The 14,504-nt window shown below is 36.4% G+C and overlaps 2 protein-coding genes across 3 annotated transcripts in view; one reads left to right on the plus strand and one right to left on the minus strand.

The window, feature by feature from the left end:
• Positions 1–967, minus strand: part of LOC106880179 (uncharacterized) — an 82,696-nt gene extending 81,729 nt beyond the window's left edge. Inside the window, exons 1-2 of one of the 2 annotated variants that reach the window (XM_014930025.3) lie at positions 741–967; positions 138–232 (exon numbers count right to left, since the gene is read on the minus strand). The gene's annotated coding sequence lies outside the window, so the exon portion shown is untranslated. The remainder of the gene's footprint in view (positions 1–137; positions 233–740) is intronic. The other variant, XM_014930027.3, reaches the window with a different exon arrangement.
• Positions 968–2,737: 1,770 nt separating this feature from the next.
• Positions 2,738–14,504, plus strand: part of LOC106880184 (uncharacterized) — a 32,423-nt gene continuing 20,656 nt past the window's right edge. The window contains exon 1 of the mRNA XM_089360769.1: positions 2,738–3,506. The gene's annotated coding sequence lies outside the window, so the exon portion shown is untranslated. The remainder of the gene's footprint in view (positions 3,507–14,504) is intronic.

A 14,504-nucleotide genomic window follows, 5' to 3' on the forward strand; every position in this document is an offset into this window, starting at 1 on the left:
TTTAATCCCCAATGAATGAAATCATTTTGCAGATCAGGTGTAAGAACAATGTATACAATCTGGAAGATACTATATATATATATATATATATATATATATATATATCCACCACACACACACAAACTGAAATCGCTTACCTTCAAATCGCTGCTTAGATGATCATATATTTTCTCTCGTAATTTTGTGAAGCAATTACTATTTCGGTTTGGTTATATTTTATATATATATATACCTTGATTAAAGAGATAACGATAGGTTAAGAAAGAATTATTCCAGTATTCCTAATGGTAAAGATTTTTATCTTTAATTTCATTATTATTATTATTATCATTACCGTTAAAATTATTCATCGTTTCACTATTTCATTCGAATTTTTTTTTTTTTTTAAAGGGAGAGGAGGGGTCCAATGTTTTTAATTCACCAGTGAAACTGTATCCCCAAAGCATTGTTACTATTACGATGATCTGGGTCGTATTAATCGACCGTAGCCCTCCCTTACAAAATTCGAACACCTTGTACCCATGTTGGAACCCCTACAATATTTTTCATCGCTAAATATTTAAATGTTTTGTATTAATGTAGAAAAAAAAAAACCACCGTCTTCATTATTTCGTAACAGAGAAAGAATATAATACAATAAAGGGAGAATAGCGTTCCGGATTCCTTAAGCTAAAACTATATCCTAAAAAAAGGCATTATTATTGCAAGGAAATATAGATATGTAATATACATATACTTACAGAAAATGTAATCATAGATTTCCTCTTTATGTAAGATAAAACATTTTCTTTGTTCTATAATGGTAATTCCGTATTTGAATTAACAACTACCTTCAGAATCGGCTTTTTTTTTCTTTTTTTCCCCCTTTCTAAGCAGCTTTTGTTGTTGTTGCTGTTTTGACTGAACCCCCTCCTCTTCTGCTGCCGCACTTCGCGAGATGTCTGCTACTTGCAGACTTAGTAGAAATGGAGGGTAGGACTGAAACAATTTTACCAATCAACTGACGATTGGACAATATCTGACGCCATGTGACTTTTTACATGTACGATCACAGGCGCGCACCTAAGTTTATGTTTATTTGTAATGCATAAATGTATATACACATATAAACAAACTTGTAGACATACATACATACATGCATACATACATATATACACATACATACATACATACAAATATACATACATACATACACATACATATATAAATGCAAGTATGCATGTACGTATATATATATACATACGTATGTATGTATGTATGTATGTATGTATGTATGTATTATGTAGATAGATAGATATCAATATATTGTTTACATACATACATACATATATATAAATATATACACATACATATATAAATGTATGTATGCATGTACATATATATATACATATGTATGTATGTAGATAGATAGATAGATAGATAGATAGATGTTATGTTTACATACATACATACATACAGAAATAGATTGACAGATAGATAGAAATATGCGTGCGAGTTTATAAATATGCAAATTTATGTTTATATGTGTATGTGTGTGCGTGTATAGGCGTGGCTGTGTGGTAAGCAGCTTGCTTGTCAACCTCATGGTTCCGGGTTCCGGGTTTAGTTCCACTGCGTAACACATTGAGCAAGAGTTTTCTACCATAGCTTCAGGTTAACCAACGCCTTGTCAGTGGATTTGGTAGATGGAAACTGAAAGAAGCCCGTCGTATATATGTATAACCGCTAAGTTACGAGGACGTAAACGCAGCAACACCGGTTGTCAAGCGGTGATGGGGACAAACCCAAAGACACACGCACAATGTGTGTGTGTGTGTGTATATATATATATATATATATATATATGCATACACACATACACACGTACGCACACATATATATGTAAATGTATCTTTGTGTCTGTGTTTGTCCCCCACCATCGCTTGACAACCGGCGTTGGTGTATTTACGTCCTCGTAATGTTAGCGGTTTGGCATAAGATCTCGATAGATTAAGTACCGGGCTTTTAAAAAAATGTACTAGGGTTGATACATTCGACTAAAAAATTTTTTCAAGGTAGTGCCCCAGCAAGGCCGTAGTCTAATGAGTGAAACAAGTGAAAGATAAAAGATATATTCTTAGCTGATATTATGTATATATGTATGTATGTATGTATAGACGAACTCACACATACCCACACATTGTTAGCTGATTTTGCAACGTGAATGGCATAAGTTCCGTGTCAAAACATTTACGCTTTTACTTGTTTCAGTCATTTGACTGTGGCCATGCTGGAGCACCATCTTTAGTCGAGCAAATCGACCCCAGGACTTATTCTTTGTAAGCCTAGTACTTATTCTATCGGGGCTTTTGCCGAAGCGCTAAGTTATGGGGACGTAAACACACCACCATCGGTTGTCAAGCGATGTTGGGGGGACAAACACAGACACACAAACACACACACACACATATATATATGACGGGCTTCTTTCAGTTTCCGTCTACCAGATCCACTCACAAGGCTTTGGTCGGCCCGAGACTATAGTAAAAGACATTTGCCCAAGGTGCCACGCGGTGGGAATGAACCCAGAACCATGTGGTTGGTAAGCAAGCTACTTACCAAGCGCTTTGACACAAACCTCTATGTCCTCCAATCACTCTTGTATCAGTGTCAGTTTATAAAAGATGATATATTCACTGCTTTGAAATTGAGCTCCCTCTCCCCGCCTCCATTTGTAAAACTACACGTATCTACACACACACACACGCACACACACACAGAGTCAGATACACATTTGCGCGCGCAATGTGTACGTATATGTATGTAAAACGGGCTCTAAAGTAATTAATGTGTAGTAAACCAAGAAATTTTAATTCGTCAAAATTAAATCCATTGTTAGGTGGAAAATTAGTGTTATAGTTAATTCTATTCAAGGAAGATGGATGATGCAGCTCCGGAAATTGATTTAACATAATGTGAATCGCAGTCGATAATGAATCTGATCTTTGGCAATACGATGACATCTCTGGACATGTTCCGGCTTATTAGACCTCATTAGCTAAATAGCCCAAAACTGTCAGATCTATGATGATAATGGTGATGATGATGATGATGATATATGGACGTCCCTGGGTATTTTCATTCCGTGCATACTTTTAAGCCGCCACGGAACTCAGTAATTTGTGATTAAACACTGAGTTTCTCCTTGTCCTTTGCTCTCAATATTTTCCCTTGTGCCTCTTGCACGAGCAGTCCTCATTCAGGGCTAACTTCATGGTTGCGTCTCCAACTCCCACCTCCCTCATCAAAGCCCGGATTCATTTACACAGATCTTTTATCACTTTGTCCTGCAGTTACTGGATGGATTCTGGCGTGCTGACGCAACCAGAACGCTCGCACCGTCCCTTGCTGCTGTTCGCGCCTTCATAGTCTACGTTGCAGTCGTCCATATTATATTTTACAGTCTTCACAGAGCATTGAGCAGCAGTCAGCATTTTGATACCCGGCGTAAATCATCATTGATACAGGTAATTCTTTTCTAGTATTCCGATGGCTTCTAGTCCTCCATGTCAGTTAACTCCTTTTTTCAACTCCAGCTTTGATCTTCGTGCTCTCAAATAGTTGTTGACTGTTCAGCAATACATCAATCGGTTCATGAAATAAAAGTGACATAAAATTTGTCAAATTTATCCCGAACACCCTATCTATCTATCTATCTATCTATCTATCTATCTATCTATCTATCTATCTATCTATCTATTCTTTTACTTGTTTCAGTCATTTGACTGTGGCCATGCTGGAGCACCGCTTTTAGTCGAGCAAATCAACCCCACGACTTATTATTTGGATGCCTAGTATTCATTCTATCGGTGTCTTTTGCCGAACCGCTAAGTTACGGGGACGTAAACACACCAGCATCGGTTGTCAAGCGATGTTGGGGGGACAAACACAAACACACAAACATACACACACACACACACATATATATATATATATATATATATTTATATATATATACATATATGCGACGGGATTCTTTCAGTTTCCGTCTACCAGATCCACTCACAAGGCTTTGGTCGGCCTGAGGCTATAGTAGAAGACACTTGCCCAAGGTGTCACGCAGTGGGACTGAACCCAGAACCATGTGGTTGGTAAGCAAGCTACTTACCACGTGTGTGTGTGTGTGCGCGCGCGCGCGCGTATATATATATATATAAGGGCTGACTTGTGTTGCAAAAGTTAGAACATGCAATTTAAACAATCGAAACCATTATAATTGAAGTTGGGTGTATATAGAATGTAGTCTACCGATTCCAGTCAGTCTTTAATCATAATGAGCTATTTATATTAAAACAGGATGTTCTTTTTGTTTTTTATTAGCATTCTTTTTTTATATTATCTTAGACATGCCTCGTGTGCAGTGCATTCGTGCAGAAAAGGCTATTGGATATGCATACATGTACCCAGCCATCCACTCAGTTTCAATAGGCCACCACCGGTGAAACTTCGAATTCCCTAACAATAGTATTGTAATGAATATTAGATTCTACAGAAGAATTGACTCTTTCATCCAATCAGTGTTCGGTTGGGTTATTTTTATGAATTTAGAAAAAGTGGAAAAAAGAAGAAAAATTTATCTTTAACTGTATGTGCGTGTACTAATACATACATACATGCATGCATACATACATACATACATACATACATACATACGCACACACACACATATATATATATACCCCTAACCCTAACCCTAACCCTAACCCACATACATACATACATACATGCATGCATACATACATACATACAGACATACATATATGCATACATACATACACACACATACACACATATATATATACATACGCACATATATACATACATACATATATACATACATACACACATACATACATACATGCATACACATATATACGTATACATATGCAAACATGCATATATATATATATATATATATTTATAAAGGGCATTATTACAGAAAAATAATAACGTGTGGCGTTATTATTTTTCTATAATAATGCCCTTTATATATAAATATAAACGAATAATTATATTCTTGGGAATAGAAATTTCCCTTATGAATTTTTTTACACACTGGCTTCTTGATAAAATTCTTGTAAAAGAGTTTCATCCCTTTTTGAATTTATATATATATATATATATATATATATATATATATCCAATGTATATACATACTAATTTACGAAAATCCCTTCTCCCTCTCTTTCTCTCTCTCTCTCTTTCTAAAGCATGTTCATGTGTGTAATCAACAGTTAACTGGATTTCATGGTGTTCCCTTTTATTGTTATTGTAGTTGTTGTTGTCGGTTCTAACGTCATAATGAGTGAATGCCTGTTCTTTCAGTTGCGCTAGTATTAGTAGCCATTCACGGAAAGAGGGGGCGAAAATACTAAACATATAGAAAAATTGGGATATCCTGTGAGAGAGAGCGACTACTGTCTTCTATATTTAGATCAGACGAGGCTTTCCCCCGCCGTAACTTGTCCTGGTGATTCGCTTAGTTTGATAAACTGTTTAAAGATAACAAGATATTTTAACGAATTTGAAATCTAACCATTTGACATACATATACATACATACATACATACATATACACACATACATACATATACACACATACATACATACATACACACACATACACACATACATACATACATATACACACATACATACATACATACATACATGTATATATATACATACATGCACGCATGCATACATACATGCATACACATACGCATACACACGCGCGCACGCACATACACACATGCATCATACATTTATGCATACATATCATGAGCTAGTAGTCGTTTCCTAGATGGTGACTCACTCGATTTCAAAGAAATAGCAGCAAAATTTCCCTGAAATTTCTACCAAAAAAGAAGAAAGGCTGTTCCTGGCTAGTATATATTTGATCGTGGGTCTACTCTATTAAATACAACCTAGGGTTAAACAACAACAACAACAACAACAGCAGCAGCAGCATTGTACACACGCACACACATTAATATAATACACATACCACAAAACAAGGATTATCGTTCATTTGAAAAGCTGTAAAGTCAATTAAAGAAATTGAAAGAACAACGTAAACGTCAAAGTCTTAGTCTTTTATTATAATTCCATTCACGTCATGTTTCAATTTCAAAAATTCTTTAGACTCCTCACCCACCCATCACCTTTACCATCACCATCGATGACTCCAGGAACATTTCACGATGAAAAAGAGAAAAGAAACTTAAAAACAAAATAACTTAAAAAAAAATATTAGATTAAATAAATAAATGAAACACCAGTTAGTCATTCTTCTATTATAATTCCATTCACATCCAGAATGCTTTATAGGAATATTAAATCAAATTCGGTACTTCACTGGTACTTCATTTTATCGATCCTTGAAGGATGAAAGGCAACTTTGTCTTCGTCTGTTATTTAATTTCGACATCTCTAACGCTTATAAGAACATTAAATCGGTTGAAGTTCTTGACTGGTACTTTATGTTATCTACTCAGGAGGGTGAAAGGCAAAGCTGACCTCAATGGGATGTGAACTCGTGGCTTCGTCTTTCAAAGCGTTCAACCGTGACTATTTCGCCCTTTGTTTTCTGTTTGTTTTTTTTTAACAGAAAAAATGATATAGGCACTAAAAGAGAATGACTCTCCCCAGACCTGTCTTGTTTTCTGTCCGCCACTACATTCCTCCATGGTACAAATTTAATTTGCGGTCCGTGGGAAGAGCCATTCTAACGATGCGTCCTGCCCTAACTCTTCGAAACGCTTACTTTTAGAATGGTGGCAGCTGATGAAGGAAATGTTCTCTATGTGGCCTGTGTGTTTTCTGTACTCTGTTTATCATTTTGTCTACGTTTTTTTTTGCAACGTCCTGTACCCAGATATGCATCTATATATACATGTAGATGTAGGTATGTACATACATGTACGTACATATGCATATACTCATTTATTATTTGTATATATATATACATATATATATATATATATATATATATATATATATATATATATATAAATAAGAGGTATTGGTATCCAGAAGACCCAAGGTGGTAGGTAAGGCTAAGTAAGTGCTACGGGAAGACCGTAGCTAGACTCTCGGTTCGATAATAATTCAAGCGAGGAGTCTAATGCGGGTCTTGTGTGAGCATGTATATGTTAAATAAAATGAGACAACAAAACTAAGGCTGTTTGGAATTTATAGGATATTTATAAAGAGAAAGGTAGTCTTACAGCTGTTTCTGGGATATTAAGCGTATCCCTTCATCAAAGACAATATGAGAGAGTTAACTAAAGGGAAATAGTAGAGTTCTATATAAGTAGTGATTTTGAAAAAGGATGGATATTGGAAGTATAAAAGGAAATAAGAGCATAAAAATAAAAATAAAAGTAAAAATATATGTAAGATGTTATAGTTGCTGATTCATTATCCAAGGAAAGTGTCCTGTAGAATGGAATTTATGTCTCCATACTATCCACTCGTAGTAACAAAATGCGAACTCCTATCGGAATCTACATACCATGGACAAGAAGCCATTCTACACGGTACTTTCCTTGGATAATGGAACTGCAATTGTAACATCCTACATATATTTTTATTTTAATTTTTATTCTCTTATTTTCCTTTATATTTCCTATATCCATCCTTTTCTAAAATAACTTCTTATATTGAACTATACTGTTTCCCCTCTATTTAACGCTCTAATATCGTCTCTGATGAAGGGATGTCCCTAATATCTCGTAAACAGCTGTAAGACTACCTTTCTCTTTATAAATGTCCTGCAAATTCCAAACAGCCTTGGTTTTATTGTCTCATTTTAAGACATATATATATACATATATATATATATATATATATATATATATATATATATATATATATAAGCGCAGGAGTGGCTGTGTGGTAAATAGCTTGCTTACCAACCATATGGTTCTGGGTTCAGTCCCACAGCGTGGTACCTTGGGCAAGTGTCTTCTACTATAGCCTCGGGCCGACCAAAGTCTTGTGAAACTGAAAGAAGCTCGTCGTATATATGTATATGTATATATGTATTTGTGTGTATATGTTTGTGTGTTTGTGTTTGTTCCCTTGACAACCGATGCTGGTGTGTTTACGTCCCTATAACATAGCGGTTCGGCAAAAGAAACCGATAGAATAAGTACTGGGCTTACAAAGAATATGTCTTGGGGTCGATTTTCTCGACTAAAGGCGGTGCTCCAGCATGGCCGGAGTCAAATGACTGAAACAAGTAAAAGAGTATATATATATATATATATATATATGTGCGTGTGTGTGTGTGTGTGTAAATATCTACGTATGTGTGTCTTTGTGTCTGTGTTTTTACCGCCCCCCCATCACCGCTTGACAACCGGTGTTGGTGTGTTAACCTCCCGGTAAACTAGCGGTTCGGCAAAAAGGGTTCGATAGAATAAGTACCAGGCTTAACAAAATCAAGTACTGGGGTCGATTCATTCAAAGCGGTGCTCCAGCATGACCACAGTCAAATGACTGAAACAAATAAAAAGTAAAACACATGGTGTATTAGGACTATACTATTCAAATGTGTCCTTCCAGTTTTAAGAACATAGGGTGTGGTTTAAGGGAAATTGACTGCTATTTCGAACAAATCGAATCGCCGCTTAGAGGCTCTGTCTTGCGAATACCCTATAGTGGGGCTTGCGCAGTGTTGGTAGTTCTGCCTCAGTTTTGCCATATATCATGAGCTTCAATTCATACCCAACCAAAACTGACTTTGCCGCTCGTTCATCGATGGTGAAAGGGAAGCATATAAAATAAGAAACAGTGGATTGATTTATCAGTGAAGTGTGCGCCCTTCCCTTATCATTTGTGGCCTTGTGCCAATGTAGTAAATCAATATTAGAATCTGATGACTAAGCGAAATTGTGGAAGTTGTTCTGTTCTGTCTGTAGTTATTCTCGTGTGGTTAATACGAAGCACGTGAAACTAATACGTCGAGATATTATAATGATTCTTTCATGGGGTAACCTATACTTTTTCGTTACAAAACCTTAACGGATTGATTACCTAGTGAATTGTTGCCCATTAGAAGTATTGTCACTCCATCCTGCTTCGCCTGAAGGGAGAAGTACTTTTAATGCTCCGGTGGAAATGATTGGGTACGGGGTTTGAAGAGACGCCCAGAACTGTACCAATTTTCGGGTGTTAAAGGTCATTTTCAAGGAAGAGTCTTCGGATAAATCGATAAGTTCCTCGTCAGCTTTTGTTGATATTCCAGTCGTCACGTCAGGTTGAAAGGGGTTCATAATCCATCTTTTCTGTTGCATAGTATTCATCTCTTCATGAAAATAAAATTCAAAACTTTCTTTTAGCTTATTCAAGTGTTCAGATATCTCAAAGATTATACCATCATTAACTTTTGCTTCAGTCTCCATTACAAAGGTTTCAAATGTTTCAAAACAGTCATAATTTCGGTTGTCAATACGATTTTTCCACAGGACAACTTTTTTCATAAAACCTCGAAAACGTGAGTCTTGAACTATCTCGATGGACAGCAGTTAATTAAAGCTAATGCGTAATTTTATAACTTGTTGCGACCCACTAGGATTCCGTTCGCGACCCATCAGTGGGTCGCGACTCATAGTTTGGGAACCACTGGTCTAATCCTTTCTCCTATAGGCACAAAGCCTGAAATTTCGGTGGAAGGGGCTAGTCGATTACATCGATCCCAGTGTTTCACTGGTACTTAATTCATCGACCCCGAAAGGATGAAAGGCAAAGTCGACCTCGACGTAATTTGAACTCAGAACGTGGGCAAAATGCTTAGCGGTATTTCGCCCGGCGTGCTAACGATTCTGCCATGATAATGATGATAACTTTAAAAAAATGGTGCAATGCAAGTACAAATTCATTCAAGAAATAAAGGAATATGTTTGTCAAAGATTGAGATAAGAAAAAAATGTTTCTTTATTCTTTTTCTTTCATGTTTGTTTCTTATTCTCTGCATTTGTGTGTTTTGTGGAAAATGTTTGATTCAAATATTTGTGCATCAACACACATGCATGTATGTGTATGTGTGTGCGTGTGTCTGTGTGTGTGTGTGTATGTGCATGTGTGCGTGTGTCTTTGTGACGCGCATGATGAAGATAATGATGAAGGGGGGGGGGGTAAGAAGGGAATTATTATGGCATTGTTTTGGAATTTGCGGGCGAGGTTACGAAATCTGCTTTTGCATAGCACAAAAGTGTGCTGTGTGTTGTAAGTGTGTGTGTGTGTGTGTTGTAAGTGTGTGTTCGCGTGCGCAATCGTAAGAAAACGAAGAAAGAGTGTAACAGGAGGGTTAGGGTTTGCTAAAAGAGAAAGGAAAGGGTAAGGGAAAAAGAATAGAATTACTTAAAAGGTGGGTAGAAAGAAGAAGCCAAATAGTCTTAGAGGATATACTTATTTTCAGCCAGAAATATCTCGTAGAAAATAACAGTCGAACACACCCATCCGTGCTATGGTAGAAGAGCGAAGGTCGACGTGGTTGAAAAGGGCGTAGTCTCAGAGGCTCAGCCTAAACGTGTACCAAGTACTTCAATAACGTCATTGCCTCCGCAGACATATCTTTCCCCTCCACCTAAACCCAACACCATATTGCACGCACGCACGCTCACATACACACGCGTGTTCTTACATACCCATCTGCCCTTTTTTAGATGGTTGCCAGGTCACTGTTTCCTTGATAAGAGTCTATATAGCTTCTTACACACACGCGCGCAAACACACACACACATACACATATATATATATATTCATGTTTGTGTGTGCATATATATATATATATATATATGTATGTATATATATATATATATATATATATATATATATATATATATATATACCTATATATGTAAATTATGTGTGTATGTATGCACACACACACATATATATATGCGTACACACACACGTATATGTGTGCATACATATATATATATATATATATATATATATATATATATGTATGTATGTATACATATGCATATATATATGCATATATATATATATATATATATATATATATATATATATATATATATATATATATATATATATATATATATATATATATATAAAACTGTTAAGAATAGATATTAAACCTTGATCTTAGCCAGAAGACTATATATATATACACACACATAGAGTGTATATATACGTGTGTGTGTAGATATGTATGTATAATATTCATGATGATTGTAAGCAGCAAAGTAATTAACCAGCTAAATACATATAAGCAAGCAACAAAGACGGTAGATAAACCTCTTTTCTAAATAGAGATGATATTCAGTCTGTATCGTTTTACAACGTAACATTTTCTGTGTAATCTTAAGTGATATCAATTCCTTACCTACCTACCCCCACCCCTTATATCTGCCTACCCGCTTTTTACGTATGTATAGTCTTGTTGCCAGACATCAACATCAACAACAATCTCTTAATATACGGGATCAGATTGACATTTATAAACATGTGGGCTATTGTATCTGCGTATAACAGTGACTACTTTTGTCTGTTATCGATGTTTAACCCCAGGTCGAGTAAACCTATGATCAAAAGTTTTCCACCCGTGACCCTTCTATCTTTTTAAGAGATGTGTAGAACTACACTAAGCAATGATTGCATATCTTCATACAAGCGGATAAGGTGTGATTTGAAGAACATTTGGCTGTTATTTCTAGCAGACCGAGCGAGCACTATAAAACGTCATTTGTTCGTTACCTGAATCTGTTTCAATGCATATATGTATAAGTGACTTTGTGTATATGTATACGAGTCAAAAACTATGTCTGTATGTGTGTTCTGATGTATTAGTAACAGCTTTTATTTCTGATATTTGTTATGTTGATTATGGTAGGCAATCGATTAAACTAAACACGTTATCTCAATCCCTAGAAGAAATGTAGACGGGATTTGATCTCAGAAGGTAAAGGGGCATAACTAAATAACAGTAAACTCCCTCTTGTCCGCTACTGAAATAACCAAAACTCTCAAGCAACCGGTACCCCCAAGAAAGAAAGGTTGAAACCAAAGACTCCAATCTGATCTGGCAGAGTTTCTACAGCTGAATGCCCTTCCTAACGCCAACTACTCCGAGAGTGTAGTGGGTGCTTTTTACGTGCCACCGGCACGAGGGCCAGTCCGGCGGTACTGGCAACGGCCACGATCAAATGGTGTTTTTTATGTGTCTCCTGCACAGGAGTCAGCCAATGTTTTGTTCATTTGCCACCGGCACAAGTGCCAGTAAGGCGAAGCTGCAAATGCTCGCGCTCAAATGGTGCTTTTTACGTGCCACCGGCACGGGAGCGAGACCGTTGCTCCGGCAGTGATCCCGCTCGGATGGTCCTGTTAGCGCTCCACTGGTACGGCTGCCAGTCATCAAATTTGGTTCAATTTCGACTTATTAATAAAGACGTTCAAACTGTGATCTTCCACTCCGTAAGGTATAACGTATCAAGGGCTATCTTATCCCCTGCACACGCCCGCTTCCATTTGTTAAACAATACGTAAGCATTTGGCTGCTATTTCTCGCAGATCGAGTGGCCACTTGGTGATTGGATGAAATTACTGTAACTCAGCCATACTGGGGCGGTGTAGATTCTAAGAAAAATCTGAAATAGTTACAATTAAGTTATTGACCGCGTGTTTTCATTGAGATTAGATTTTAATCCAAAACAACCTCTACAGCAAGATTATGTTCATTAAATGTCTAAACGTCTGAGATGATTTGCTGTTAATAAGATTATGATTTCTCAATCTATTAACCTTTTTTTAGGAAAGTATACTTACAATATCTATAAGTTTACTACCAAGTTCCGGTTTGGCCGGGACGGTCCTAGTTTGAACTATCTGTTCCGCAATCCAATCCGGTTATCAAATGAATCAGGTTTGATACTGAAATGTCTCCATAATGAGATAAATTCTTAGAAGAAAAAATTAAAAAGAAACAGTTTTTAAATCAACAAATACAAACTATCAACCATACTCATGTTTGAGCTCAGTCTGAGGCTAGCGTTGCTTTGGCATTAGCAGAAGTCCAGCAAGTTTGTGATGTACCAACGTAGTAATAACATTCAAGTCATAAGTATTGGATCATCCCATAAATAATGCGGTTTTTTCAATTGTATGAACTAAAAGTCAGAGAGGGACGGGATAAACTACCTGCATCAACTTGCTATAAAAGCAGGTAGTGATTTTACTTTTTTTCAAAACTATAATAGAAGTAATAAAGGAGCATATTCGGCATATTTTGCTTTATGAGTTCAATAAAGGCAACAACGCAACGGGAAGTGCGAGGAATATTAATGCAGTATATTGGGATCGGACAATAAACGTAAGCCTAGAAGACGAGCCTCGTCCTGAAAGATCTGTAGAGCTCGAGGAGGACGTTCTCTAAACCATGGTGGAACAAAATCCCATCGTAACTGTTGAGGAACTAGCAGAGAAGCTTGGAGTTGGTTATTCAACCATTCATCGACATTATGCGTGCCATCGGAAAAGTCAGCAAATTGGGTCAATGGGTTCCTCTCAAACTTTCTGAGTCTAATCACGCGCAGAGAATGAATGTATGCTCTTCTTTGCTGTCACATCTCACGAATGAACCTTTTTTGAACCGAATAGTGACTGGTGACTAGAAATGGGTTCTCTATAAAAATGTCAAGCGCCGAAGACAGTGGGTAGGGAAAGGAGAAACACCGGCACCCCAGTCTAAAGAAGGTTTTCACCCACGTAAGGTTGTTATCTGTTTGGTGGGATATGAAAGGTTTAGTCCACTTTGAACTTTTAAACCCAAACCAAACGAAGTTCATGGTTTTCTGCATAATTTCTAATAAATAATGAATAGTTATCAAAGCATGCTCTAACTCTAATTCTTTGGAGTTCAAAGTCTGACTATAGAAGAAGAAAGGATGCACATTGTACATAAGGAAGATTAGGTTATAAAAATTCTTCATGCAAGTATCTTTACCTATGGTACCTATAACTTGAAGGTTGTGTTAGTTTGAGCCTAAGAAATTATGGGAAGCCTAGATATTTATATCTATTCTACATTTCGATCAGTTTTATCTTCGGTCGTCATTAGGTATCTCATCATTGGGTGTGTATATGAATAAGAACACTAAGATTCTTCGTTTGAATCTAGTCTGGGAGCAGTTTCATATTCAGGAAGAAGACACCTAATGATAGGCAAAAGTTTCAAAAATGTAGTGTAAATATGATACATTCGAAAAATGAGTTTAATAATCCGATAATTATCTTGAGATCATGTTTACATACATGATATTTACCAGGGAGTTAATGACAATTAAAAAAAATAATAAGCCACTCAATTATGCAAAACATAATTGTTTATAACTGATAGGTATAATTGTAAACGTACACGTGTAAGAATAAGGTATATAATACACATCAATGAAAACAGCTTTGTGCATTCAGTGAGTTTGTGATATTAAATG

Source organism: Octopus bimaculoides, chromosome 12 (assembly GCF_046866305.1).
Source record: "Octopus bimaculoides isolate indiv1 chromosome 12, ASM4686630v1, whole genome shotgun sequence".
Classification (NCBI taxonomy): Eukaryota; Metazoa; Mollusca; class Cephalopoda; order Octopoda; family Octopodidae; genus Octopus; species Octopus bimaculoides.